The 19354-nt window shown below is 45.8% G+C and overlaps 1 protein-coding gene across 2 annotated transcripts in view; it reads right to left on the bottom strand.

Moving 5' to 3' along the window:
* Positions 1–19354, bottom strand: part of GLB1L2 (galactosidase beta 1 like 2) — a 1156973-nt gene that overhangs the window by 98856 nt on the left and 1038763 nt on the right. The window lies entirely within an intron of this gene.

The following is a 19354-nucleotide window of genomic DNA, read 5'->3' as shown; positions in this document are numbered from 1 at the left end:
CGTCAACCCTCTCCAAGAATCTGGGATTCTGTTTAGGAGTCTGATTTCCGTGAATAGAGGTTGCATTATGGTCGCCCATTCTGTATTTTGTTCCTTGAACAGTGCTGGTGGGATGCCATTAGGACCTGGAGCGCCTTCTTTCCTGCCCTTGCAGATCTGCTTTGTAATTAGGGCTATTTGCTGGGCCGCTGATGGTGCTGAGATTTCTTTGGGTTGGAATTGTTCTCCCATGATGGGTATTGCTGGCCTAGTCGTTGCGGGTGCTTGCTCTGAGGTGATGCTTCTTTGTGCTCCTGCCTGTCCCAAGGGATCATTAAAATGGCTGCTGAGATAGTTGATCGAGTGATCTTCCCCAATGTGAGATCCTAGGTCCTTGTGCTCTGGGCGTAGGATCTTGTTCACTGTTTGCCAAAAGCGTGCGCTGTTATTGCTTTTAGAGTCATATAATAGTTTTGCCCAAGCCTCGTTTTCTGCGTCTTTTTTAATTTTCCATTTTGTGTGGTTGAGTTCAGCCCTCTGATTTTACAGTGTGGCTCGTAATTGTTCGTTTTGGGGCGCTTATCTTAGCCTCCGTAAGGTCTGGTTTACAACTCTTTTTTGTGACCGTAGTTGTGTTCTTTGTCCTTTCTTTAGGCTGGGTCTGCTGTTCTCTATGCAGTGGTTGCCTTTAGGGGTGGTCTTAGTTGCCAGTTTGTTTAGCAATGATTCTGTGTATTGCTCCCAGTGAAGGATGTGCCCAGCTGCATCTGGTTTTTGTGTATTGTATATTTGGAGGGCAGTTTCGGCCAAAGTGGTTGAATTGATTGGCGAACATTTAATTCTTCTTTGATTGATTGAATAAATCACCCCCAGTGTTTTGTCTGGCCTGATTGTTGTTGGAATCATTGCTGTCATATGGCATTCCTGAGGGCGAAGGTCGCTTTCCACCTGGTCCCCCATTCTGAACACCTGGATGAGTGGAAATGGTGCCAAACTGGCAAAAGTATAGTCCAGGATGGAGCTAGATGTTTGTGAGTAGAATGTATCTACTGGAGGGGAGTCAGTCAAAAATCTGCTGTTTAATGCCCGGAGATTTTGATGTTCTAGGTCTTGGAGGAAAGCGTTTTGTTGAGGCTTTCGCCTGTTTGGAGGGAAACTTTGTGCTGGTATGCTGTAGATTTTGTTAAGAGCCAGAGCCTCTTCTTCTGATGATGAGCCGAGTAAATTTTGATTGAAGTCCCCTGTCAAGATAAGGAGTGGGTTCTCCATTTGAGTGGCGTGCTCCGCCAGTTGGTTTGTGATGTTCTTCGAGTCTTTGACTGTGTGTTTGGGGTGAACATATGCGTTGACAAAGCATACTTCTTCTTCTTTGATACCCAGCTGTAGTTTGATCTTTACTGAAATGGTTGAAGATGTAGATGAGTCCATTAGGACCGCCGAGGATATTGTTGTGGTAGATACATATGTCGCCAAACCTCCTGATTGATGTCCAAATCTGTTGGTTCTGACCGCTGCTGTTGAGAAGCAGGTGAAGCCCGGGATATGTTTTATACCTGAGAGCCAGGTTTCTTGTAACATTACAATATCAAATAGGGAAATATACTTTAGAAAGCTCCGGTTCGTCCATTTTTGAGGTTAGGCCATTTATATTCCAAGAGCAAATGGCTAGTGCCCTTCCTCTGATGTTTTCTCCAGTTTGTTGATGGCGTCAAACCTCTTCCGGACATGTGAAGATCGTTCGGGACAAGTTTCTCTTGTTAGTGCATGGTTTGAGTGTGATGCCTCCCTTGCGCTGGATTCTATCCGAACCCCAATACTGCGTGTGTTCTTGTTTGGCGGGCTACCTCGCAGGGACTTAGTGATGGTGAATGAGCGGATCTGGAGATCCTTTGAGGCTGGGTTGCGCCTGCCTATTATGGGCACTGGCTCAGAGCCAGTTGTCGTCAGAGGTCTGTCCATTGATCGCTGCCAGGGGCTGTTCTCCCTTTTTTCGGTGAGCTTCCCAGGGCGCCCCTGAGAACACTGGATGTGTTAGCCTGCTGCATCTCTGATTCTGGACTGACTCTCCTCAGGAGTGGCGAGGGATAGGCTGGTCTTTGTAAAGGGACCAGCGTAATGCCCCAGGTCTTAAATTGCTCTGCTTCTGATGCAATTAGATCTGCAATGCTGCTAGAGGACCAAGCTGTCCTAGTCGCCTCCTGGCTATTTGGAATTGAAGCGGTCAAGAATTCAACAGAAATGAAATCATTGGAGCTTATGCCCCCCAAGATTGGGATGGATTCCATCAGTTTGAGAATGTTTCCTCGATTCAGCACGTCCTGCTGCCCTTGTGATCTGTATTCCGGGTAGAAAACCAGGCTCTCTGTTGGTTGTTTTTTGCTTCCTTTTGCTTGCTGTTTTGTAGATGTATGGTGAGCATGAACTGCTGAGCCGAGGTCAGGCAGAGCTATGTGAGATGCTGGGTTTCTGCCGACACTTGGCGTGTTAGAGCTGTGGATTATTGCTTTAGTTGCTGTTGGATGCTTGAGTATTGTTTGCGTCTCTCGTGGCCAATTTGCCTTTGGGTGCTCTGTTTGGCTAGGGGCAGAATGAATAGTCATGGTCGTAGTCAGTGTGACTCTAGTTTATGCATCATGAGATTGGCTTGACGTTAGGCCAGTGGTTCTTACCCTGGCCTCCTCCTTGGCATTTGGCGAGGATGGTTTCTTATTTGCGACTATTTTTAGAGCATCTTGGTTGATGGAGTCGGCGGAAATGTCCCTTTGATGGGGGGCCTCCCTGTTTGGAGGTGTTAGGATTGCCACTTGGCATTCGGGGAACAGCTCTTGGTTTGCTAAGGTCCTGATGGGTTGTGTGTGCTGGCTGATGTTTATCGCCGCTATTCTGTGTGCGTCTAATTGTCTGATTAAATTATCGGCCAATAGAATTTGGGACCCGTGTCCTTCTCGATACGTCAGGCTGACGTTTGGCTTTTGTTGCTGGATTTGGCTTGTGGAAGGTTGAATTTTACCTTCTGTGGGATGGGCGTTGTTTGTGCTCTCCATGCGTTTTCTGGTAGTGCCAGAGAAAATGGGAAAGAATTTTGCTGTAGTTGTAAGAGATTTTTGCTTACGTCCTTTTCTTTTTTGTTGACGCCGTTGTTTTGCGTTGAGTTTTTTTGGGGACTCCAATCCCTTCTGGATAGCTTCCTCGTTTGCGGGGGCATTCTGGACAGTTGAATTTGTGGCAGGTGGTTTACTGCTTATGTTTTCTTCTTCAAGTATAATGGGGCCCGTTTCTATGATTTCTTTACCTATGTGTAGGGTCTTTATGTCACCTATTAGATCGGTTAGCATTGAAGGCAGTGTAGCTAATTTGTCTACTGCCTGGCTGCAGTTGCAACTTAGGTAAGTATTTGTTTGTGCTCTTAGTATCAGGTTATTCAGATTGCCCAGCTTGTCGTCAATGCCCGCTGTGAAGACTGCCAGTGTGTTAAGGAGGTTGAGTTGAATCTCCATTTTGTCTGATTGATATTGCAGGGCATCTACTGCTAGCTGGATTGTGTTTAGAAGTGAGTTCCAAGTTATGGTATTGTGGTCTTTTCCCCACTCTTTCTCGTTGGCAATGTGGGGGATTGAGGTGTGGACAGTGTTGTTGTTGACTGCCAAAAGTGAGTTAAGGGAAAGCGGGTCCATGTAATCTGGTTTGGTGGTAGCTAGCCTGTATTTCCATTCTTGTTCATTGGGGTGAGGCGGTGTAGCTCTGCCTTCGGCTTCCCGGCTGGGGTTGTGTCGGCTGGATGCCTCCCTGCCCGAGAAGCTTGGAGTTGAGCCACGGTTTCCCAGATCTATAAGTGGTAAGGCGCCTGTGCCTGCCGAATGAGATTTGATGGGAGGACTGTGATTGAGACTCCTTGAGTGTATGCCCTGCACCAGTTGTGTTTCCTTGGGAGTAGCCGACCCTAGACCCCACAAAGCTGGAGAATTATAGGCCCATCTCGCTGCTCCCCAGAATGGGTTCAGGCCAGGGCACAGTACGGAGTCCGCCCTTCTTTCCACCACTGAACATCTCCGGAAGATACTAGATGCCGGTCAAAGTGCTGCGCTGATTCTGCTCGATCTCAGCGCAGCCTTTGACACGGTTTCCCACAACATCCTGCTGAAATGCTTGGAAGACATAGGGATTAATGCCCTGGCCCTCGAATGGTTCCGCTCGTTCTTGACGGGCAGATCCTTCCGAGTCTCAGCTCTCCCGTTCACCTCCCGATCTCACTCTATCGGCCAAGGAGTGCCGCAGGGTTCGGCACTCAGTCCATCCCTTTTTAATCTTTATGTGCAGCCCCTCGCGGCTGTGGCCAGAGAATGGGATCTCACGCTGGTGTTGTACGCCGACGACACTGAGCTGGTGATCACCCTCACTGAGGGCCCCTCAATCGCTGCCACGAGATTTAGGGATGGACTGGCCGCAGTCGCCCATTGGATGACGGGCAACTGCTTACAGGTGAACGCAGGGAAAACTGAGGTGCTGCTCCTTGGAAGGAGCCCCAGTGGTTGGAACAACCACTGGTGGCCTTCCTTGCTGGACCCCATCCCTCCACCTAAAACTCTGGTAAAAAACCTGGGTGTTTGGTTGGACTCCTCGCTGAGCTACCAAACCCACACTAAAAGAGTGGCCACTACCTGTGTGGGCCTGCTGAGAAGCCTCAACCCCAATCTTGGTTTCTTCAATCCCAAAACACGTCAGATTATAGTCCAATCGATCATCCTTTCTCGTTTGGACTATGTCAGCGTCCTACTGCTAGGCGCTAACAAAGCAGAGATAGGATACAACGAATACAGAATTCAGCGGCTAGGGCCATAGTAGGTCTTCCAAGAAGATGCTCTGCTAGAACCACCATACAAAGACTCCATTGGCTCCCGGTGGAATCTAGAATCCAATTTAAGGCCCTCACCACTGCTTTTAAAATCCTCAAAACCGATGGTCTTGAACTCCTCCGTCCGCTTTTAGTACCCTACACCCCCCAACGCAATCTGCGCTCCCTAGGTCAACATCTGGTAGTGGTTCCTCGTACGAAACTCTGCCGTGTCGGGGGTCGCTCCTTCAGAGTCTTGGGAGCGAAACTCTGGAATTCCCTCCCTCCGAACATCCGTCGCCTAGACAACCTGTCCGCTTTCCGGAAGGCAATTAAAACCCATCTGTTCCCACTGCCTTAAGCCTTTTGCCTCCCCCCCCCCCTCTCAGTAGGTTATGCTGTGGTTTCTCAGCGCCGGGACGCCCCGTTGCTGGGGCAGCTGTCTCGCTCTAACAAACTCATAACATAACATAACATAACATGATGGTATCTTTGTCGATCTCGGTGTCTGTGGGCCAGCTCTGGATTCCCTTATATTTAGACGGGTATCTAGGGGATCCAGTTTGTCTAGTTTGTCTACTACTTTCGCTTCTGGAGGAGATTTTGGGTTGGCTATGCTCTCGATCGATGAGGGCCATGGGATGCAGCTGGCTGAATGAGCGGGTAATGACTGCTGTGTGCAGGTTGAGTCGAAGGGCTTTCCTATTGCAGGTGAGGTCTCCAGGGACTCGAGAGATGCACTTGCGCTTGTGGTCCTGTGCTTTAAGGTGCCACATTGGTGAAGGTCAACCGTGACCGTGGCCTTGGAGGTTCCTGGGGCCAGGGTGCTTATATTCGTTTCGCGCAGAGGCGGACATGTTGGCCCCAATGGCGAGGGGAGCAGTGGGGATTGCAGCCCTTGGAGATGTTTGTTGCTCGAGAATATGGCTGAACCTGCATCCTTTAGGAATTTGAACTTTGTGTACATTTTGGGTTGATGAAGCTATTTTACAGTATGAAGCTCGCTGGCCGATGTCCCTCTGAGCAAGGCCATTGGGGATCCCTGCTTTGTTTTGATGTTGATCAACCCCGATGCTGTCCCGGTTACGGAGAGAATCGGCTCGATACCGGTAGAGGAAATTGAATTGTCTATGTCCGTTTTCTCGTTTCCCTTTTTTGTCTTTGTTTTTGTTTTTTGCCTTGGCTTGTGCTCCGGTGAGCCCCAGGGCCTTCCCGACCTCATTCCGTATATGAGCCCCAAGTCTCTGGATGGACTCAGTACTTCTTCTGCGTCTCCTACGTAGAGTTCTTGTTCTTCTTCCGCGCTACCCCGTTGCTCAGCTTTCTTGGTCTCCCCCGCAGCTCCCCACTCTTGGTTTAGTGGTGGTTGAAGCAATTGGGGAGGAGTCGGGTACCTTTACCATATTCCTTGCCCCCCCCCTTGTGCTACTATTGCTGCTGGTGAAAAGAGATAGAAGGGGATAGAAGGGGTGGAGAGGGGGGTCGCAAGTTTTTCCCGATAGATAACAGCCTTAATGATACAGACTAATTACAGATGAATTTGTGATTGGAGATATGCACGAAGAGTCCACATCTTATCTCTTGAACACTTTGCCCTAACAAATATATTTATCTTGGGAAATTCTCCTACTGCGATTTACCAGGTGCTCGCTTCCTTCTACTACCTAGTTTTAATATCTGGCAGCCCTGACGAAGTCTATGGTTTACGCCAGGAATAGACGAAACACGTGTTGGCTAGTACCAAGTTTGGAAGATTGAAGAATAAATGAAAAATGAAAAGAAGATTGTCTATTCTGTTGTGATTTAATAAGGACATTTACTTGTATGGATTTAAGCTCAGGATATATCTGTTTTTTAGACATGAATATAGCCAGTCATCCACCTCCAGTCTGAAATGCTCTGTTTTTTCTGGGACACAGCATGCTCTCTAAAGGACAGTTAGGCCCAAATGACCCTACAACGTGTGAAGGATCGACCGAATCAACCAGACACAAGGCACTATATTCTTCTGAGTACCTGAATGAAGGGTCCAGACGTTCAAGCCTATAAGTACTATTTGTGTGGCTAGTGCCTCTATGGCAGCCAGACACTTCTCAGAGTGAGCTGCACAGCGAAGTCACCATAGAGCCAGGAAGCTAATGTGCCAGCATGTTGAACAAACTACACTGTATTCACATACCTTGCACACTAGTGGGTTCACTGCACAGTCATGGCCTGGACCCCTGGGGGCTGCTGTTTAAGCCCCTTGACAGCTTTTCAGGGATAGGTCATAAAATTAACTAGTTTTGTGCAAAAGTACATTATGCATTATTGCATGCTTTTAGTATACAGAGTAGGCTACAGAGTAGGCACTAGTAGTAGCTCACAGTAGTGAGCTCCAGGTTTTTATACTAGAGCTTTGCATGTTTCTGCTCCATGTGTTTTCAGCTACAGGCATTCAACAATAGCATCAGTGCATACTCTCGCACTGCAGATTTGCACAAACCTGTACTGCAGTGCAGTAAGCCCTGCACTGCTGCTCAGTGCATTTATTTATTTATTTATTTTTTGCAGTTTTATACAGTGTGGACTTTTTAAGGCATGGGGACATTCTCATTTGCACAGACTCACAGATTGTAGAGACTACGACGAGACTCAAACCTGGTCCCCAGTTCTCGGCAGCTCCAGCCCCACTCTCTTATATTCCGCACTGGAGTTCCAGACATGCCGCATGCTTTAATGACCTGGTGGGATCACTCTGGAAACCATGACCAGAGCTAAGGTGTCAGGAGGCCCCTACCATGCCCCTTTTTGCGTATTTTTAAAATGCTTTTTTGGGGACCTTGCTGAAGCAGAGACAGAAGATGTCTGCCAACGCTTCCTGGTTGGCGACCAAATCAGAATTGAGCATGGGGACTGTCGGATCCTCGGAGGATCTACGTCCCTAGAGATCTAAATTTGGATTTTGTTTAATACCTCAAAAACTACTGAACGGATTTACACCAATACCTAAGAAGGTCACTTTATGAACCAACAGCTACTTTTTGGCAAAAATCTGGTGTAATTCTGCTCGGGATGTAGTCATGTCTAACATCTCTATGGTAATTTGCATGGGGAAAACGAGTTTTGGGACCTCCTCTTTTTCTCAGCTCCCACTTGAATTATCACCCCAAAACTTTCAAGACAGCAGCTTAAGTGACCGTTGTACTAATTTTGAAAATTTCAATAGGATTCATCAAACCAAGAAAAACACTCTTCTTATGGAAACGAGGTCACCAGTAGGTGATATAACCCTTGCAATTCATTATAAGGATATTGCAGGTCACAGAGGACTTCAATAACCATAAAGAGGGACGAGGTCGAAGGCTTTGTTCTTTTATAAGGTTATGGAACTCTGAGGTTCCATAACCTTATAATATGACTTATTGGTTTAATTTAAGCATTTCTCTGTATGAGAGAAATGCTTAAATTAAACCAATAAGTCCCCTTTTGAAATATACTACTTATCCCTCTACCGACAGGCGGATTAACTAGCCCTCCCCCTTTTGAATATAAACGGAGAGAACATACCAGGGTTTTTCCTCCAGTGATCAAACCTGAGAGAAAAACAAGCCCTGTGCTGCTTTTATCATAAAAATTAGAAGGTAAGAACCAGTTACATAAAACGATAAGTGAAAATTAGAATATTATAATAAAACCAATAAGGGGAATGAAAATATTTCTGAGTTATCTACTAGATCTTTGATACCAAAAAATACATCCCTACCCATTGAGCAAGTTAAAGAGAGTACCTATGGAGCCAGTGAAAGAGAGTACCCCAATTAAATCAAGTACATCAAATTTAGTTTAATGATAACAAATAATAAAAGATATATCTGTCTTGACTTTCACTCTTAAAACAGGTAATCTGATATACGGATTTTCAAATATAAAAAAGAAGACTCAATTGACCAAGTCTATATAACCAGCTATACACTTGCTACAAGTCTCCGGTTGGCGGGAATTATACCGATAGGTTTCATCCAATCAGGTAAACTCGAAAAGAGTCTTACACCAATAATTAAAGAAGGGCAAAAGCACTGTACACATTAAACAAAAGAGATGTTCTGTCTTTTTTCCACTAAAGCTCCTGTAACAACCAATCAACAAAATGAATATTCGAGCAACAAATTGAATCGCTATCTACCTTAGCTGTATTATCATTATTGCTCGTAAGTATTAACTGTTTATAAGAAATTGAATTTTAAAAATCAAAAAGAGTTAGAGTTGAGAATATCAGTCAAAAATGTTTCTCTACTCCAAGTATATGGACATTATAGGCAAATGTGCCCCGACGGTCACTGTCTAAACTTTTGATGTATTGATACAAATTGACTCATTGTACATCAGTTTCCCATAAATCCTTATTGATGTACAGAGAGTGAATCTATGTTTATCATTCCCCCTTGACCCCTTATCCCAATGATGAATTCCCAAATAATGCAAGGAAATTAAAAAGACAAATAACCCTATCAAAGTTATGTATGAACATTCTGATTAGAAAAGGTACAAATTGGCTACTTAGTTATAACTAGAGATACTATGTTGTTATTTTTAATTGATCAATGTATAATTATGGATTTCTCTTTGTATGTATTTTTTTGAGTTTGTGTGGCTACTCCAGAAGAAGGCGCTGGTTCGCCGAAACGCGCGTAGAGACCCATTCTGCCACTTAGATTTTTAATCTTTTTAACCTTTGTTCATATAAAATGTTTTGAATGCATGATTTCTATTGACATTGTATGATATATGATTCTAATTTTGTCCATTTGTCGCTTTTAATTGCATTTGTGTCATTGATTTTCCTAAATGTTTAAAACCGATAATAAAATAAGTATTTTTGCAATAAGCTGAAGCCAATTGTCCTTATATACTATATTGTTGTATGTCTCAAAACATTAATTGCCTAGGTTGTTTTTTGTCGAAAGCTTTGTTTTCCCTGACCTAGGAACCATCGTATCCACACTTTCAAGGGGTCCTTGTTAAATACACGTCACTAGTTTTCCTTGAACCAACCTTTCAAATTCAAAATAAAAGTCAAGACAACACTCAAGTTGCAATTTGGCCAAAACAAATGTGTACACCAACGTTTTTCAACAAAAACATCAAATAATAAATGCTTCAACGTTTTTCAACAAAAGCATCAAATAATAAAAGCTTCAACGTTTAAAAAAAAAATCAAATAATGAATGCTTCAACGTTTTTCAACAAAAGCATCAAATAATAAAAGCTTCAACGTTTTTCAACAAAAACATCAAATAATAACTGCATCAATGTTTTTCAACAAAAACATAAAATATTAACTTCAACATCTGAACGTTTTTCAGCAAAGACATCAACTATTACCTTCAACATTTCAATGTTTTTCAACAGAAACAGCAGAAATAACTTCAACTAAATACGAGGCAATTTCAACAATTGATCATACAGCTACTGACTATTTCATTAACTGTGATACGTTTTCCATGGCTCCACTTGAACAGGAAGCGACGGCCAGCCCAAAAACAAACAAAAAACACGCAAGAACAAACTTTTGAACCTTTTCTTTTTCCAAAAGATACAGACTTGGCTTCACCATGAGGAGAAATATGGAGTATTTCTGGGTCCATCTTTTTCTGTTCTGGCTTTGCTTAGAGCTAGACTTTAGTATGACTCTTAGTGGACACTTTCTACAACACAGGATCAACATAAAACTGAAGCCACGTCCATTTTCAATTCAAATGCAAAAGAGTCTTATAAATATATTCAGCATGAACAAGCCTTTGTATTCTAAATGATGTACTTAATCATCCAGTTTTTAATTCTGATTAATGTATTTTGAACTTTGATTCATTTTATCATTCATTCAGTGATGCCATTACCTTCAGTAAATTTTTCTGAAAATTGGGTTAATGATACAGCAAATAATATGCTGTCTGTTTTAGGAATAATTGCTACATTTTCAGATCCTGAAATGTTAGGCATTTATTCGTATTGCAACGCTTTATACCTGTTACCTTCATTAAGGTTATCTACTCCTACACAATTGTAATGCATCTAGAAATGTAGTTGTTTAAACACCAGCAGGAACGCTGCCAAACACCACGAAACACCATCGCACGGGGGTGGAATAGTTGACATACATCAACAGGGGCAACATTAGATGCCATTTACAAAACAACAGACCCAGTTAGTAAAGTATGGGTGGTTAATCCATTTGACACAAATACCTGTCACAAAAATGATTCCTGAATGTCACCAAGGGACTCAGTATACATAGGCTAGATCTACGGTATGTACAGATAACATCCAGAGGTAGTGAAATCCCACAGTATAGGGAAGTTGTGCCTTTTTTTTTGGCTAGAAGCCCTACACTGACAGCAGTGAAACAAAAGTTTTCTTTGTAAAATTCAATGCTTGAGGCAATCTGAAAACCATGCTTGTGCAGCACTTTTATTTTTCATTTCACATCAGCTAAAGAAATATTTTTTCTTTTTTGCAAAATAGCACTCTTAAACACAGACTGCCCCTCTTTCCTTTTTTACAAGAAATTTTGTTGAATTTTCCATCCAAAGGAGAAGAGCCCCCAACAATTTGCATTCATGCAAGGCAATGAACATACATATGGTAGGTAATGCCGTGGGTATTCTTTGGGAAGCTATAAAACACCCGCCCCAACAACCCACAACCCCCACCACACCCGTCCCTGCACCATCCAACCCGCTTGAAAGACTAAACAGGCATAAATATACAAGAGCACATCTCCGCGCCAACCAATCCATGAGTAGGAGTGGAACCTCACATGACGGTAATTCTGTCTATGAGATCGTGGGCGTGTGAGACATCGAAAGAGCAATACCCCAATACTTGCCCCATGCAGCCCAAATTTTCCCATGCTTCTGCGGGCAATCCCTGGCCTAAAATACCGCCACCTCGGCAGACATGCATTTATCCAATGCGGATTTCCAGGCCGCCACCCCAGGGGGGGAGAGGATTTCCATTGCTGGGCTATGTCGCGCTTAGACAGTGTGAGCCCCAGGAAAAGAAGATGTCTCTTATAGATGTTCCTTCCTATATCGTCAGTACTGTGGATGAGGGTCAGGCGCGGATCGTCCGGGAGGTCCCACTCCAGAACCCGCCCCAGGCAGGACAGCACCCCGACCAGAAATGTCGCAAAACTGTGTGTAAAAAGGATACCATTATATTATGCACTGCTGATGTAAAATCACTGTACACATCGATTCCCCACAACATGGGATTAGACGCAGTGGAATACACACTTCTTCACGTGGATCTGGAAATATTGATGCAAATGTTTATTATGGAATTAGTCAATTTTACGCTTTATCAAAGTTATTTCCAATGGAAGGAGGAAAGGTACCTCCAACTTAGCAGTACATCCATGGGAAAATGTATGGCGCCCTCGTATGCTAACCTGGTAATGGAAAGATTTGAAGAGGAAAATATTTTGTCAAACCAAGAATGGAAACAGCATATCATAATGTATCTACGATACATTGATGATATTTTCATGCTGTGGAAGGGCACTAATGAAGAGGTCAAGACGTTATCGAAACCTGGAACACCTTAAATGAACATATACAATTTACGAGTGAAACATCAGACACAAATCACATTCTTAGATGTGCTAATCCTCAAAACAGAAAAAGGTCTGGAGACAGACATTTATCGAAGGAAAACGGATAGAAACAATATCCTCCATTACTCAAGTCATCATCAGTAATTTCTTAAAACTCATTTACCAACTTCACAAATGTTGAGAATCAGAAGAATAGTATCTAATACCGAAAAGTTAAACCAGAGGATCAATGAGATGGCACAAAGATTCACAGACTGAGGGTACCCTCCATTGATAATAGAATAGGCTAAAGTTAATTGCCAATCAACCTCACGTGAAAGAGCTCTAAAACCCACAGAGAAACAAAAAAACACCAGAACTTTGGTGGTATCAAGATTTTCTACATCAAGCAAAATCTTTAAGAAAATCATTAACAAACATTGGCCTATACTAGCGATGGAGCCAGACTTCAATCATGCATTTTCACAACCTCCAATCTTTGCTTATACAAGGAACAGAAATGTAGGAGAAATACTTAAACATAAGGACCCACAAAACCAATTACATAGTGGCACTAAACCATGCTTAAACTGTCAGAATTGGAACAACATTATACGCAGAACTGTCATTAATCACCCAATGAAGGGTTACAATAATAAACTTCATGTAACAGCCACATGTGATACAACCAACGTCATCTACTTGCTAAAATGCCCCTGCGGCAAAGTCTATGTGGGGAAAACTGAGAGGAAACTACGTCTAAGAATCAATGAACATAAGTTGAATATAAGAACAAGAAACATGAAGTCAACGGTTGCGATACACTTTATGGAACAGAAGCATAATATATCACAGCTGAGATTTATGATTTTGCAAAAAGTTGACAGAAAAGAAGGCAGAGATAATAACAAACATTTATTGAGGAAAGAAAACCATTGGATAATGAAATTACAGTCTTACAGGCCACATGGCCTTAATGAACGGATTGAGTATGCTTGCTACCTTTAAGTAACAGGTTCTCATGTTTGCTGCTAAGAACTGTGCTAGTTGTCATAAACATTAAGTTAATACTGGATTTAATTCATGTCATGGACACTAGTTATCAGTTATAGGTTATAAGTATAAAATAACGTTTACTTGACATTTACGTTTATCTATTTTGATCTTTACTTTGATTTTAAAGTATTAACACAAATTGGACATCGCCACATAGCCATTTCAATATGTCTGCCACCTTTCGCTTATTCTTAGTCCGTTTTCACCTTTAATCACCCCTTACAGCGTCATCGCGTATACGCGCAGCACTGTTTACATACAGAACGCCAAAAACACACTCTCAACACTCCGGTACGGAATTGCCGATAACAGAAACTTAGCCCTAAGACACATGCTGTTGATGTGCTACACAAGAAAGTCCTAAATTTTAATCGAAGAGCTTTTGTAAAGTGCGAAGGCATAGCCTGCTAAAGCATTTATATATGCACTAATCTTTAACGTGTTTTAGGAACTACGGTACTTTTTTCTACAAACCGCTGCCGTTTTGTTTAATTTGAGTAACCATTTCTTTCACAGTAACCTGTGATGTATATTTCCGCGAGCCCCATACGTGAGTAATTCTGTACGTATTCCTTTACACCTCCACGAACACAACAAGCATGTTTTCTTTGGATATGACACTTATGTCCATATCACTGCACAAATGAGCACAAGTGTAAAGTGCATGACATTTAACATGACACCAATGTGAATTACAGAAGTTACATGTCCTGGTATCAATATCCATTGTGATTTAATTTCTAGATTGTACTTCCTGATGAAGAGCATACAATGCTCGAAATGCATTGGAATGTATTAAGTATTAAAAAGACTTTGTGAAGAATTTATGCATTAAAAAGAAGTAGCATATGGAACGCAATGAAGATTAAAGAAACACTATGAATGAATACATTCATGAATATATGATAAAAGATATGGTTTCAATTTTTAAAAACCTTATGGATGCAAATGGAGTGCCCTAAAGGGGAGGCAACCAAGTTCTTTGGAAGCACTAATTGTGATTCAATTTTATAATGTTACTTTGGACGGAAACGTCACCCTAAGGAGCACCCAATAAAACAAGAAAATTACTACGGAAAGTCTAAGGAAAATCCACTAAATCCATTGGCTGTGCGCTAGCTAAATAATTTGAATACATAAACTATATTGCTTGCAATGTTCAACACTCCGTCCATCATCTTCTTTGGTTTTGCTTTGTTCGCCCTAAGATGGCAGGGTATGCCCAGACCTGGGTCCCTTGCTCACTTTGCCACTGGATTCAAGCTAGCCTGGCTGATGACGGCTGATTAGCCAGAAACCGGTCCCAGGATGCTTGTTTCCAGTCCAGGGAAGACATGGCTTGGCAGTTCAGGCAGGACTCTTCGCATGAGGCACACGGTCAGACTGATTTGCATATGGCCATGTCTGAACTGGGGTGGCGTAGTGAGCTAAAGAATGATGATGGATTAAACACAGATCAGTTGACTGGGGGCGAGGGCTCGCAATTTTCAACACTCCATCCATCATCCCCTCTGGTTTTGCTATGTTCGCCCTAAATTGGCAGGGTATGCCCAGACGTGGGTCCCTTGCTCACTTTGCCACAGGATTCTAGCTAGCCTGGCTGATGACGGATGATTAGTCAGAAACCGGTCCCAGGATGCTTGTTTCCGGTCCAGGGAAGACATGACTAGGCAGTTTGGGCTGGACAGGTCCCATGAGGCAAAGGTCAGACTGATTTGCATATGGCCATGTCTGAACTGGGGTGGCAGAGTGAGCTAAAGAATGATGATGGATTAAACCCAGATCAGTTGACTGGGGGTGAGTGCTTGCAATGTTCAACACTACATCCATCATCCCCTTTGGTTTTGCTGTGCTAAATTTTAGGCAGTTCTCCGCCTTCCATTTCCCAACTGATACTATACAGTCTTGAAAGCGTTTATCCATTCTCACCTCTTGGGCAGGAAGCAAAGACACCACAATTTGTGTGTCATCAGCATACGAGGTGAGACTGAATCCAAATGCACTGATAATGGGGGACAAAGATGAAACGTACACATTAAAAAGCGAAGGCTTCTCTTGCCTTTTCTTTTTTTAGAAGGGGAGCTGTGTGGCCCCCTTCTCTCTAATATTTTTTGGACCCTGGGGACCCCTTCCCCCAGGGCCTGAGTCATTTTTTAAAGACAAAAATGGGAAGGGGGGGCGTGGCCAACAGCATGGCCGAGTGAGACGTGTCTCCCGGCAGCTCCGGTGAGCTAATCCAAATCCGGCATAATAACGGCACCTGATAGTCCTATAATTGACCCCCGACGGCATCTGAAGGTTTGGGGAGCGCCTGGAGAGCAGTATTGTACCCCTGGTATTTGGCGGAAGAGAGATAGCCGCGGCGATCCCAGAGCCGAGAGATGGGGATTCCAAGATGGCGGCGTCCATCCGCTACGGAGGTGAAGGACGAGGAAGCGGTCTCTGAGCTGCGCATTGCTCTGGAGAAGTGGGAGCAGTGGTGCCCGTGACTTCCATCGGAGTGGGAGCCCTGCAGCGCCTGGTAGCGATACAGCCGGGAGCGCTGAGACGACTGACGGGAGAGCTGCCGGCCTGCTGAGGGCTTCGGAGGTGGTCCGCTGAACTACTAGCCCACGGGAACGAGTGAGGACGGCAGCGCTGGGAGATCCCCCTCCCGGCCTGGTGGGCTCGACCGGAGAAAGCAGATACTGGGAACACTGGCTTGGCGAGGGACACATCTGCGGGGGGCCCACACAAACGGTGAGCGCAGTGGGAACAGGATTTTCCGGGAGGCATCGGAGGAAGAAGAGGCCTACTTGGCGGGGCCTTGCTACCTGTGGACATGGGGGAGGCTTCCCCCTCAAGCGCTGGACGGAGGCAAGTGCGAGCTTTGGCCTGGGCGGAGTAGCGACGGGTTGATGTGGCAGTTGGCAGGACTTTTGACCGGGCAACACACAAAAGGCACGGAGTGCGGGGGGCCGACATCTAAGAGTGGAGAGTAAAGTAACAGGTGGGGGAGCATGAACTTGAGGCCTGCCTACTACGACCCCTGTCCCAGGGCTGGAGACATTGCTCGCCCTCCTCCCCTGAAGCCTGGGAGCGGGGTGACTCGCCGGTGCTGGCGGACTGGAGATTCCCCCTCTCTCTCCCCCCCCCACCCTTAATCATTGCAGGCAGTTGGCACTGAGGGGGCGAGTGGTGGATGAGAGCTCGACGCCCCTGTCGCACCTTATACATCGGAGACTGCATGGTTTGAGGGCGGCTGGCGCGGGGTTTCCCGCTTGGAACGCCCTGCGAAAGTACGGATCATGGGGAAGAAGGAGGCAACTGCCAGAACCCCGCGACAGGGGAGCCTGGATAAGTATGCGTCGGCCCCTCCCGTCGCAGAGCCGGAACCACAGGGGTCCCGCTCGGATACAGCGCTTCTCATGGGGGCCATCCAGGCGTCGCGAGAGGATATCCAGGCCTCGAGAGCGGCCTTAGAAGTTAAAATTGGTGAGGTGGGCTCGGAGGTCAACCTGTTGCGGCAAGACTTCCGTAATTTGACAGAGAGGGTGACCACAGCAGAAACCAGGCTGAGCGAAGCGGAGGATATAGTGCACATGTTAAAGAGGGATGTTGCTGAACTCCAGGCCTCCCATAGGCAACTCCAGTGGAAGGTCGACGACGCGGAAAACTGGGCACGCCGCAATAACCTCCGCTTTGTAGGTTTTCGAGAAGGAATTGAGGGGAGCAACATGGCGGCATTCCTCCTTGCCTGGCTGCGGAAGACCTTCCCGATGGCGTGCTTCTCAAACTGCTTTGTCGTGGAGAGGGCGCACCGCGCACTGTTGGCTAGACCGCCGGAGGGGGCAAGACCGAGGCCGGTTATCGACCGTTTCTTGAACTTGGCAGACCGTGACTTGATATTGAGAGAGGCTAGAAAACTGGGGGAGATCCGTTTTGAAAACACACAAATCATGATCTTCCTGGACTATAGCCAAGAGGTACAGAAGCAGAGGCGCACCTTTGACCAAGTGACAGCGAAATTGAGAGACTTGCACATACAGTATATGCTGCTCTTCCCGGCAAAGCTGAAAGTGGTGTTCCAAGAGAAAACGCACTTCTTCACTCACCCGGATGACGCATGGCAGTGGCTCGAGGAGCGCCCGCCCCTACGGAAAACAGACGGCAGGCGACAGGTGAGTGGGTCGGGCACGTCAGCTAAGGGGCACGGATGGGAGATGCCAAGATCACAGAGAACCAGAGGACCACAAGGCAACAGGATGAAGCAGGCGACACCTTATCCTGTACACACAGCGTCTCAAAGACGGAGACGAACTCGTCGCCTTCAATTTCGGGAGGACAAGCAGGGTCCAGGTTTCGCTGCTTGGAAAGGTCTGCCCGCTCAGAAGGCAACGAAGATGTTGGTGGACACTCCTCGGGAGACGAGGACGCAGGGTCCTCTTCCAAGCATCCTCTGGTAGCGGAGATCAATGAGATGGAACAGGAGGGGGACAAAGAGGCCCGGGTCTCCCTGGACGATCTCCAGGACTCTCATTCTTGAAGCCGGGACTGTCGGGACCATAGAGAGACTGGCTCTCTCCCAGACTGCGCGCAAGTAGACATTTCCCCCCCTTTTCCCCTTTGGGTTGCTGTTCTTCGGGGTAGCTTGTTCCCCTGTAGACGGCTACAGCTGAGGGGTTGGTTGTACGTCTCCGGAATTTTGTCCTGGGACTTGCTTGTTAAGGGGGTCTTTGGGTGGGCGACAGACCTTCTCTGCCTGAAAGTCCTGCACGTAGCCATATGGCGGAGATGGGGCTGCCGGGGGGGGGGGAGAGATGGGTTGGGGGGAGTTGGGGTGAGGGTTGGCTGTTTGAAGTTTGGGGTTCAGAGGGGGGAGACAGGTGATGTTTTCTGTTCCTATGTGGGAGGAGGGAGTTGGGGAGGGATGGGTGTTTTCTGCTCCTTTGTGGGAGGGGGGAGTTGGGGGGGAAGGGACGGTTTGCAACATGTCGTACTATTCACATATACCTACGTACTGGAGAAGTGTGGCTCACTGGTTAGAGGAGGCATACCCTGAAGCAGAGGTCAGACCCGGGACCAGGGTTCAATTCCCGACGCAGCAGGGTCTTGAGCCCAATTGTCCACGGACTCGATAATTCTCGCTTCGGTGCCCACTCTAATCACGGGTTCACACTCTGCAACTCTGGGCATTAAGCTTGCTTAATCTCCACAACGGCCCCCCGCGGCGGGATGCCTGGCTTTCACCTTGGGGATGCCCAGTACGGGTTATCTCACAGGGAAAAGCCAGGACGGGTTCCCAATGCAAGCGCCGAGATGCCCTAGGGTAAGTCGAGCGCTATATAAGAACACACATACATACATACATACATACATACTGAGCCCCCTGTGCATTTAACCCTTACACACCGCAGGCCTCCAGGTAGACACTGTGGATGACAAGTCCAATGGGGGAATAGCGGTCTTTGGGTGGACTTAAGATCCTCACATGGAATGTCAACGGCCTTGGCTGTAAGATTAAGCGACGGATAGTGCACACTGCAGTGACGACGGTCGGAGCCGATATCATATTAATGCAAGAAACACACATGCAGGGTACCAAATGCGCTTTTCTAGCTAGGCGACAATATAAAGTCCTTGCACATGCGGGATTTACTTCAGGCTCAAGGGGGGTGGCGATTCTGATTAAGAAACACCCGCCATTTCAGGTGACCCAAACTTGGTTGGACCCACAAGTGATGTATGTGGGAGTGCGGGGATGCTGGCGGAGACGGGACTACACATTCCTTTCGGTCTATGCACCACCCAAATTACAGGCAGGCACACTTAGATCGATCACTGACATCCTCCTACAAACATCAGGTACGATCCAAGTAGTTGGGGGTGACTTTAATGATGTTATGGAACCAGCGCTTGACAGGACGGGGACA

The sequence above is a fragment of the Lissotriton vulgaris genome, chromosome 2_1, assembly GCF_964263255.1.
Source record: "Lissotriton vulgaris chromosome 2_1, aLisVul1.2, whole genome shotgun sequence".
NCBI lineage: Eukaryota > Metazoa > Chordata > Amphibia > Caudata > Salamandridae > Lissotriton > Lissotriton vulgaris.
This window is presented reverse-complemented; position numbering and strand designations above follow the sequence as displayed.